The sequence below is a fragment of the Ailuropoda melanoleuca genome, unplaced genomic scaffold, assembly GCF_002007445.2.
Source record: "Ailuropoda melanoleuca isolate Jingjing unplaced genomic scaffold, ASM200744v2 unplaced-scaffold364, whole genome shotgun sequence".
NCBI lineage: Eukaryota > Metazoa > Chordata > Mammalia > Carnivora > Ursidae > Ailuropoda > Ailuropoda melanoleuca.
In genome coordinates this window covers 1-10839 of record NW_023207614.1, presented here as the reverse complement: position 1 = coordinate 10839, position 10839 = coordinate 1, and the positions used below count along the sequence as shown (strand labels likewise).

At 57.9% G+C, this 10839-nt stretch overlaps 1 long non-coding RNA gene across 7 annotated transcripts; it reads right to left on the bottom strand.

The window, feature by feature from the left end:
- Positions 1-130: 130 nt before the first annotated feature.
- Positions 131-10077, bottom strand: LOC117798860. Of its 7 annotated transcripts, XR_004622915.1 has the most exons (4): positions 9097-10077; positions 6944-7203; positions 3091-3181; positions 132-2513 (listed from the first exon to the last, which is right to left on the bottom strand). It is a non-coding gene; the product is annotated as an uncharacterized LOC117798860 (long non-coding RNA). The 7 variants fall into 7 exon arrangements; XR_004622918.1 differs by lacking the exons at positions 6944-7203; positions 9097-10077 and adding an exon at positions 2757-2933 and having other exon boundaries at positions 131-2513; positions 3091-6154; XR_004622919.1 differs by lacking the exons at positions 6944-7203; positions 9097-10077 and having other exon boundaries at positions 131-328; positions 1193-2513; positions 3091-6154.
- Positions 10078-10839: the final 762 nt, after the last annotated feature.

The window sequence follows — 10839 nt, the reverse complement described above, 5'->3', positions numbered from 1 at the left end:
TGACAAGTTCAGGGATGATGAGAAGAGAGGATAGTTTCAAGGACCTTACTGGGGGCGGGCCATTTTAGTTGTGCACCAAATCCAAGCCTCCCTGTCAGGAAGGAGCAAGGGGNCATAGTCTTGGGGAATTTCTGTTTTCCACTTCATGGTTGCTTGGGGTAGGGAGGACTGCAGCCACAGTGACTGGCCATTGGCTAAAAACCACTCATGAGAAGGCCCTTCTGAACCGTGCGAGCCAACCTCTTTCGGGAACACTGGGGAGAGGGCCCCACTACAGGCTCTTGTGACATGCAGCTGGGGCTCTAGCCTGGGTCCAAGGACGAAGTACCTGTAGGATGGTTCACACCGGAACATGGGTGTAATGGGCTCCATCAGGGCCCCCAAAGGTGCCCACATCCCTCATGGCGAGAACCTGTGACAGTGGGACCTCACAGCCAGAGGCATCCATAGATGTGATGAAGATAAGCACCTGAATTACCGGGGAGGGGGGGTCCTCATAAAGGGAGGTGAGAAGATCAGAACAGAGAAGAAGGGGCTGTGACACCATAAGCAGAGACAGGAGACGGCTTGGAATATGGACGAAGGGGTGACCAGCAGCCTCTAGATGCTGGAAGGGGCAGGAGCCTCCAGAGGGACCAGCCCTGCCGGCACCTTGAGTTTAGCCCCATGAAACTCGCCTAGTCTTTGGATCTCTGGAACTTCAAGAGAGTAATTCTGCACTGACTTCGTGGTCCCTGCGACCCTGCCGCAGGGAATGAACGCAGTGGCAGGGAGCGAGGCTCTGGGCTTGGCAACCCCTGTCCCAACCCTCAGGAGGTGGGGACTAAGGACTGATATGTCCCTGGAGGTCAGCAGGTGGAACAAACAGAAGTGCCACCAGAGGGCAGACCTGTGCTCAGCACAACTGCGTGTGAGGTTGGGTGTCTTTTTTTTGAGGACACCCCTGGACCCAAGGTGGCCAGAGCTTCCTCCCGGGGCTGCACGTGAGGACCAGAAGCGGGGTCTGTCGTCGCAACAGCCTCAAGAGAAAATGTGTGCGGCAGCGAAGCCGTTCGATGGCAGAAGCCCCCCTCCCCAGAATGTTAATGATCTAGAAGCTGTCTTCCTTAGAGCTCGGTGTCTACGTGTTAATTGTTCCACTAGGGATTGTTTGGGAGCGGGGGTTAAAAAGTAAATTTATTTGACCAGTTACCTCCTGGAATCTATTACAGCCCCATCTGCGGGTCCCTGACTTCCAGAGCGGCTCAGGGAGCTCCCCAGATTAGAACAGGAGTGCTCCCCAGACCGACGACGCACCCCTGCAGTCCCGACCTGCTCAGAGAAGAGGCTCTGAGCACAGGCAGAGTCCCTGTGTCCTCTACACACAGTCAAGGTCCCCTGCACACCCACACAGTTTGACCACATGACACCGAGAGGCTATTTTCACCCAGCAAAGGACATGTGTGGATAAGCCATTTTTAAGCACTAGCGTTCTGAGTGCAGCTCTGCAGAGTTTAGAGCTGAATTCTATAAACTGTGGACACAAATGCCCATTACCCTAGAGCTGCTTTAAAGTTACTTTTAAAGGGTGAAGTCACTGGTTTGCTTAAAATTGGAGTCCAGGGGTGCCTTGGTGGCTCAGTCGTTAAGTGTCTCCCTTCGGCTCAAGGCGTAATCCCGGCATTCTGGGATCTAGCCCCGCATCAGGCTCCTCAGCTGGGAGCCTGCTGCTTCCTCTCCCACTCCCCCTGCTTGTGTTCCCTCTCTCGCTGGCTGTCTCTCTCTGTCAAATACATAAAATCTTTAAAAAAAAATTGGAGTCCAATTAAGAGCTAACTGGGTTCCCAACTGAGACTGAAAGGTACATGTTACAGAACAGAGAGTGGACACTGAACCTGGGAAAAGAGCTGGGCAGGGCTATTCCTGAACAACAACGTGGTCGTGATCTCTAAAAAAATAATAATTTCTTCGTTCACTCAGTTCACTCAGTGTACCCAGCACATGCTTACCAAGTAGCCACCACATACCCCGTGTTATGGCAACAGAGTCAGTGACTGCCTTCCTCCAGCTCGTGTTCCTTAAATTAACCCTATAGCATAAGAGAACAAATATGGTGATGACTGTACAGCTGGTTGGGGTGCAGGAGGAGCTTTAGCTCTCCAGTGGGGGTAGCGGGGGTCAGGCTGTGTGAGGAGGGGCCACTTGATTGATGGGAAGGAGCCAGCCAAGTGCAGATCTGGGGACGCAGAGCACATGCAAAGGCCCTGAGGTGGGAACTGCACGGTGAGCCTGAGGGGCAGTAAGGAGGGCTAATGGCTGCAGAAAGAGACCAAGTGGGGCAGGGGAGGGTGGAGCTCAAAGCCCCAGGTGGGCAGTCGTGCTGAACGCTGCAGGCCTGGTGTCACCACCTCAGGGGAGCACCTCCACAGCGCTGAGAACAATTCCGCAGCAGTTGCTTCCCAATGTGGACGGGGAACTCACCATGAGCTGGCAGTGTCCTGAGTACTTAACAGAGAGCTTCTCATTCGACTTCCCTGTCGGAGGGACAAGGGCAGGAGAGGAGTGGGCATGAGGGAGGTCGAGTGATTTTCCCGCAGCTCCTCGGTGAGCGGGGGGTGCCCATCAGGATCTGAGCCCACATTTGCTGCCACACACAGCACGATACCACCTATACCTTGGTTCACACACTGCTAGGGATGAGGGGCCCTTCACCTTGCCCCTTGCACCTCAACCTCACGGGAGAGCCTCCCCCCTCCCCCAGCTGTGCCACACTGTACCCTCAGACATGGTGCGAGCGTCTGGAGGTGGACAGGTGCATGCAGCCGAGCAGACCTCCAGGCAGGACTCCCTGGGAGGCGGGACCTCTGTCTGCCCAGTCCTGGGAGCCCTCCGTGGAGGACACTGCGTGGAACTGCCTCTGAGCTTTGCGATGCCATGGCCCGTGCACACCACAGCTGGGAGCAGGAGGGGAAGCAGCACTGAGAACTGCTTCCCTTGCAGGGCTGTCCTCTCACTAGATTTTCCCTCAGGCACCGTCCAGCCTCCAGCTTGGCCAGAACCAGTGGCCTGCGAGGAGCAGTGTTGGGTCCCTGTCCCCGCAGGTGAGCTCACCTCAGATGCTGATGGTCCAGGGTGAGTGCAAGGTGCACCCAGAAGTCAAGGGACAGCTGTGAGTAGAGGGGATGCTGAACAGCAGTCTTCCCTGTAAGAGAGGACACAGGAAGATCCCATGCCTGCCCGCCCTCCTCCGCCCCACCGGGAGACAGGTGTGTCAGGCCACGTGCCAAGAAGACTGCACACCCCGGGCCACGCACAGCAGAGCCCGACGGCTGATCACACTGTGGTTCTCAGCTCCCACATCTGGCCATGCTCATCACTGCTCACACCAGCAGCAATTAGACACAGGGTCCCCAGCACCTGGAAGCTTCCAAACGGCCAAGGGCTAATTTCGAAGGTAAATATGATCAGAAACAGCAGAAACAGGATTCAGATCTTCACAGAAAGCAGGGAACAAAAGGCTTCCAGGGGGTGTTCGTCCATCAGAAGTGCTGGTGGAGAGGCTGCTGGGTCTGTTCCAGGTGCTGGGGTACAGCCAGTGGTCAGCAGGGCAGCCTGGAACACCCCACCCGGATGGGGACCACCAGGCCCCAAGGGCAGAGATCGCACACCCACATGTACAGGCACACGTGCACACACACCAAGCACACTCCCAGGGGCCACGTCACCCGGGGCCTGCTGGGTACAGAGGGCCCCGAAGCCAAGGAGATGGGCCGGTAGAGACCAGCTTCCCAAGAGGTCGGTCACTCTCGAGGAGCTGAGCCGGAACCTCCAAGAGCCCACTCTTCTCCCGGGAGTGTGCCCTCTGGACCAGGTGCAAACCACAGCCCCGAGGACACACGTGTGATTCCACTTGCTCCCCCCAGCCATCACCCCACACCCATAGCTGCAGCTGCCACTGGTGCCCTTGACCTGAGGCTGCCCTGTCGCAGCCCAGCTGACAGCCTCCAGGGAGGAAGGGGGCTGGTCCTGGGCGTCCACCTTCTTCCTCCGCGTCCTGGAGAAACAGCACATCTCACGTCATCTCCGAACTGCCCCGACGCTTGCAGAAAGCCCAAGAGGGGGGTATGGTGGACAGAGAGAATGCAGAGGGTCCAAAGATGGGTCCCTCATCTGGGGTCACGCAGGTGCAAACAAGGCGCTAAGCGCCCAGTACATTCAGCCAAGGAAGAGCTTCCCGCAGGACCGAGAGCCGAGACTGCAACCCGAGCTCGCTCGGGAACGTAAATCGATGACATTTATTTAGGACCGTTCCCTGGTCCTCACTGTGAGCTAACGGCTGCTTCATACACTTCCTGTCAGTTAATAGTGTATAATCACCCCCACAGGCCCCACAGGCCCCACCAGCTCACGAAGCAGGTGCTGTCCTGCTCTCGCACAGGAGGAAATCGGCTCTGCATGCCGACGTCACTCGCTGAGGCCCGACCCACCTCTCACGTGGACTCCAGGGCTGGGTGGGCGTCCCAAGCCCTGGCTTTGACTCTGGCTGTCAGAGGACTGTGAGCCAGAAGGAGCCACACGGTGAAGCCCAGCGAGCACTGAGCGGGGTGAAGACACTGGAGTTAGCATCTAGGTGACAGAGCCCGGGCACTGCCCCAGGGGCACAGGACTAATCTCAACTGCCGTCGGAAAGAATCGTAAGAGGAGAAAAGGCAACGGCAGCGGAACGCAAGGACGTCTCGATGCTTCCTGACCTGCCCCAGACAGGGTGGCCGGAGCCTCCCCACATCTGTGCACCCCGGGAAGGGGCTCAAGGGACATGTCCAGGGCCACGAGAGCTGGGGTGTCTCCTGAGTCAGCAAAGAAGACACCTTAGCGAGGGTGCACGGAGGTGGGGGGTCGTTCTAGCCAGGCTCGCCAGCCGGTGGGGTGGAGGCTGGAGTGGACCCCACCTGTCGGAGCTGCTGACCCCGAGGCAGGGTCCTCCCAGTCTGATAATGGACGACGAATCGCCTTCCTGCTTTCTATCACGGGAGTGGCGGGATACAGGCTGCACTCCTCAGGACAACAGCACACGTGTGCACAAGGCGTAAACCAAGTGTCCGAGCGGAGGGGAGCGGAAGGAGTCCTTTCTCCCGAGAAAATGGGAGACCTGCTTCAGGCCGGTCTTCCTGGTCTTCCTGGTCTTTCCTGCTCCTGCTGGGACTGGAGTCAGCAAGGACGAAGCAGGTAGATGCCCAGAGCGGGCGAGCCCGACAGGCCGAGTCTGGGACCCGCCTGGAGAGGCCTTACTGGCACCTCCATGCAGGGATGCAGCCCGCCTGCTTCACACACGCCTGTCCCTTCTCTGGGGCCCTGCGCTCGTGGCCCATTTCCACCTGCACCACACCTTTTACCTCATTCCCTCAGCTTCCCCCTCCAACCTGCTGTCAGGAGGCCTTCCTATCTGCCCCTCCGCTAAGCGTTTGCACAGACAAATCTCCAGAAATTGCACACGCCCTGGGGCCACCCCTGGGGCTCTCACAGACCCTGCCCCTTGTGTGCACCTGCAGCGGCTTTCCCACCTAAATGCCACAGGACCTCTGGCAGCTCCACACCGACAGGCTGCAGGGGAGGGCTGGACCCCGCATCCTTTTCCATCTTGTTTGGACTTATATCTGCAATGAAGCAGAAGGACCAAAGGTCCGTGAGGACAAAGACGTCCATGGAAATGAGACAAGGGGATTCAGGAAGGTCGAGCAAGAGAAGGCATCACAGTCGAAGAGAAAAATACCAGCTTCCACAAAGAGTTCAGGACAGTGACCCTGGCGGGAAGTGAGCAGATGGGAGATGTCCACGGAAACACCGAAGAGCCCACTTCCCCCTCCTTAGCCCTTCTCCAATCTGATGCATTAGGGACCACGGCATGGCCTCCCTCCTACACCCTTCATGACCGCATGGCGCTTCCCACTGTGGTAACTGAAATCTGTGATTTGGCCTTGATCAGTAAGGACAGTGAAGATTTACACATTCAGTTTTCCCAAGAGGGCAGGAACAAGCAGGGATCTACGCCGAGCTTTATTCGGACCCCTTCTAAAGGAAGCAAACCCATCAGAGGAAATAGATCAGCAATTTTGTTTTCCCCGTGGGACTCACACCAGCAAGTCTGCAAACGGAAAATGCAGTCAGCACCACCAGAGTCTTCACAGCACTCGACTACAAAACAGGTTTCCGTCCTGTAGCTATTTTAAAACCTGCCTCAGGGTGGGGAGTACCTGCCTGAAATCGTCTTGGACTTAATTTTGCACGATGATGTAGCAAAGTATGTCAGGAGGAGAAAAGAAGAAAATGCGAGCAAAGGAGAAGAAGCCCTAAGAGGGACCCAGCGCCGGTTTCCGAGAAGCATAATGCACGGGGCTGGAGGCGGAAGCCAGACAGGAGCGGGTGTGAGTGCGGGTGTGGACGTGCTATCCGGAGAGACCACAGGGAAGCCGGGGTGTGAGAAGAGGCTCAAGGCTGCGATTACAGCCCGTGGGGCCCAGTGCGGACGTGGCCTTATGGAGGCTTCTCCTTTGCTGGGGTGACATTTGCCCTGAGCGTGACCTTTCTGTGGCTCACCCCACGGCCAGGCCCACCCCACCCATTCCTTCCCTTCTCCCCGTGATGTCTGACACAGATGAGGAGCCAAGGCAGCGAGGGCATAGGGTCAGCCCAGGCCAAAGCCACGGTTTCCGACAGCACACTCGCCTATAGGCACACACACCCACACACACACATCTGATCTGGCCACAGCCCGGACCCAGCTCATGGGCCGACGTGGACGCTGCCACGGAGAGGGCTGGGCTGGCAGCCTGGGCCGCTCAGATGTCCTGGCCCTGAGCCTGGTCCAGCTGAGACCCTCGAAGGTGCCCTGCCTCATGCAGCCCATTTCACGTTACAGCTGCTGTGACCTCAAGAAACCAGTTTCTTCGAAAGCTAAGCTACTTACTTTTTATGCTTTTGTACAAGTTCTGTAACACAGAGCCAGTCAGAGCTGGTTTTCAGCGGCGTCTTCTCCCTGCAGAAGATGCCCGGTCCCCCAGCACGTCACTCTTTCTTCTGACAGGGCGCACAGCCGGATGGCGCAGGAGCCTCGCAGCCCAGCACGGCTGCAGCCGTCTCTGGATGGCCACGTAAGCACGTGGCAGCTGCTCCCAGGGTAGTCCTCTCAGACAGCCACGTTTCTGCTGACATCATGATCCCTTCTCCCTGAGAGTCAGAAAGTGGGAGAAAGGTTCCTTTCCATACCTGTAGTCCGCTGGGTTCAGTTTTGGGGGAAGTGCCCCCNCGTCCCTCCCTTCCCCCACAGGTGTACTTGCACTCAGCCAATCACACAGTGGCTGCCTTTCTCATGCGCAGACGCCCTGCCGGCCCGGGGACTCGCGGTAAACACGGTGCCGGCTTGGTCAGGACGCCGGTCCCTTCAGCGTGTGACCCGGCTCAGAGCAAGGCCTGCATTCCTGCTGTGTGGCCAGTCTCACAGCTCGGCTCCTGGAGCAGCCCTCCAGAGAGGCCCGTGCATGCGTTTCAGCTGGCTGCAGTCAGTACCATCGAGGTGCAGAGGTGGAAGGGTCTTTCTCCCTCCGCCTGGTGCAAGCACGCAGAGTGCGCATGTGTGCGTGCGCGTGTGTTAGCATGTGTGTGTGGGGGAACGGCAGCACCCAGCCTGCAGGAAGGGCAGCCCGGCCAGGACAGTCCCTGTTGCAGACCGCATAGGGTCCTCCAGAGCGGCCCGGCTCTCAGCACGTTTCTTCCCAAATCCTTCTGATTTTACCCTACTGAGGGCTGAGCTTTTACACCAAAATCCAAGAAGCTATTCCTTTGTCCTTGCTTTCTGCTGACATGCTTGTCTCCCAAGGCACCCAGCCCACCTGCTTGAAAAGAAGGAAGAGCAAAGCGGTGAGCACCGGCTGGTGGGTAAGGAGGGGAAAACTCGGATTACATCTCAAGCCAGGTCGCCTGGAGATTACACCATATCTGATGCTCCCCGCCTTTCTGATGGGCTCATTCTGCTCTCTCGTTTGCTCTGTAGCTTGTCCTGGGATGGGATTTGGGTGTCCCCACCTGGGCCCTGACGAGAGGAGCTGGGAGCTCTCAGCATCTGAAGCCCAGGCTGGGGTCCGCTGTGGGTCTGAGTGGGGGCCCTCCCTTGCCTGGTGCTGAATGTGCAGCAGGGTGCGGTGGGAGAGAGTAGGGCTGTGACCCTGCTGCCCTGAGTGCAGACAGCTGCTCCAGCCTCTCGGGTGTCTGGTCTAGAGGCTGGGCCCTCAGCCTGCAGCTCCTACCAAGTGCCCCAGCCTCTGGGCTCCTCCCAGCGGGGGAAGGCTGGTCTGGCTCCTGGCGGCAGCAGCCCTCAGACCAGAGACCTGGTGAGTCAGCACGTCGGCCGCTTCTCCCGCCCACAAGCTGTACGACAGAGCCCTGCAAACACAGAGCTGTGGACATCAGGGAAAGCCTTAGGGCCCTGGGCCTGCCGGGGTCTGGGGTGATTGTCCAGCCCCGAGCTCAGACTCAGCACCTCAGGCAAGTAAGGCAGGATGCCACCGAGAAGGCCAACTGGGCCCCACCAAAGCCACTGCCCTGTGCATGGACCCTCAGAGCCCAGGACAGCAGAGAGGCGACCTGAGGAGGGCCCAGTCCCTGGGTGCCACTGGCTCCACTGGGCTCTCCACATCAGCCTGGACTGCGGAAGCAGATTCTTCCTACACAAGCCTTGGGGGACTGGCTGGCACTTGAGGTCTTGGGAGATAAAAGAGGCGAATACTGCCGATGATTTAGTTCTCTCAAATACACAGAGAACGAGGGCCATCAGCTCATGGAGCGGCCTGCAGACTTTGGATCCCCCCCACCAAGTAAGTGCTTCGTTTTGCTGTGCGGAACAGTCTGTGCTCGTCAGAGGGTGGCCAAGCACCGGCTCTGCTGACCCGAACCCTGGAGGGTCTCCTGGGACCAGGGCCAGACCCCACCGGCCCTGCACGGCCTGCGGGAGCAATGGGCAGGGGCCAGGGGTCTGCTCTCCGGGGTTTCCTTCTGAGCCCCCTGTCCACTCAAGAACTTTCCACGTGCCTGATGCAGACTCCCCGCATCCCTTAGGGTTCTGACCTGGAGGCCCCGTCCTGCTGCTCCAAGTCCCCCTGAGGTCGCCTTCTTGTAGACTAGCACTCCCGTGCTCCCGTCACTGTTGCGGATGGAGACTGGCCACCGACAAGTCCAGCAGGAGCCCTGACTGGCTTTTCAGGAGCAGAGGTTCGAGTGGGACCTGGAGAGGGGGCAGCCGGACATGCACACTCTGGGGCTACAGGGGAACCCCTCCTCCTGCTGCCCCGGAGCTCTGGCCTCGTTCTGGGGTCCCACCCAGTGGAGACTGCCGCTGCCTCTGCCCAAGGGCCTGTGTGTGTCTCTGCGTGTCTGTGTGTCTGCGCGTATCTGTATGTGTCTGTGTGTGTGTGTATCTATGTCTCTGTCCTCTGTATGCCTGTGTCTACTTGCTCACGGGTCAGAAGCCACAGCCCATGCCCTTCTCCATCTGGCCTACTGTTGGGGCCACAGGGAGGTCAGTGTCCTGGAAAACGAGCCCCACAGGATCTCTGACTCAGAGCCACTTCCTCCTGCCCCCGCCCGCCCCCATGGCTGGAACATAGGTGCCCACAATTCAGACCCACAGCCTGACTCACCCACCTGCTTGTCTCTAGCTGCACTGGGTCCTGGGGAGGGCAGTCGAGGACACAGGGAAGAGCTGTGAGGAGGTGGGTCCCAGGGTCTCTCAGGGCCTGCAAGGAGCGGACCCCTGCAGAGCCCTCTGTGCCCAACGCCCAGACTGCCGGGAGGAGAGGGCTGACTGATGGCTCCCCAGACAGACGCACACACCCGCTGCTCCTGTTGTGAGCGTCTCATCTTTAATTTCCCCCTCGCTTTCGTTATGGTGATTTTTCATCGACAGGTTTTTAATGCATTTGGAAGTATCAGCCTCTCACTTTAGAGTTAGAGCTCTTTACCGTGTATCTAAGAAATGCCTACTCCAAGGTCCCAAAGAGCTCGCTGACACTGCCGGCACGGTATTTAAGAATGCCCCTGAATTGAAGTCCTGGGTCCACACGGANCTTTCGTTATGGTGATTTTTCATCGACAGGTTTTTAATGCATTTGGAAGTACCAGCCTCTCACTTTAGAGTTAGAGCTCTTTACCGCGTATCTAAGAAATGCCTACTCCAAGGTCCCAAAGAGCTCGCTGACACTGCCAGCAGTTTTTAAGAACGCCCCTGAATTGAAGTCCTGGGTCCACACGGAGCTAATTCTACTTAGGTTGAGAGGTAAGGGCCCTATTTCTTTCCTCACACCCAGTGATTTATCTGTCCTTGCAGGAGGGAAAACCCCACAGGAGGAAAGGGCAGCCGGATCCAAAAACGTCCTTGGAGAAGGACAAAAGGTCTTACAGTCCAGACGTCCGCCCTGGGCAGGGCCTAATGTCTTAGGAGATGTGAAATTCTCCAGAGCGGATCCGGAGTGGGACTGGATTGATTTCAATCCACTGAAATCCAAGGAACAAACATGAGAGCCCTTTCTTCCAGTGGTGAGTGTGTAGCTTTCACAGTCAGCTATGTGCCAGGATGCCAGATTTGGNTTGGGTGGTTTTCCTTTTTCCTTCCACTGACGAGGTCAGGGTGGGAGGCTGTGGGCCCCAAGCTGAAGAGAGGTGTGTGTGTGTTTCTGTGTACGTCTGTGTGTACGTCCCTGTGTCTCTGTGTACCAGAGCTGCCGGCCGGAGAGTTCTCCACCCCCACACCCAGCCAGGCCCCTTCTCCATGAGTGTGCAAACACGGGCCCCCACATCTGTGTGCCCAGGGCA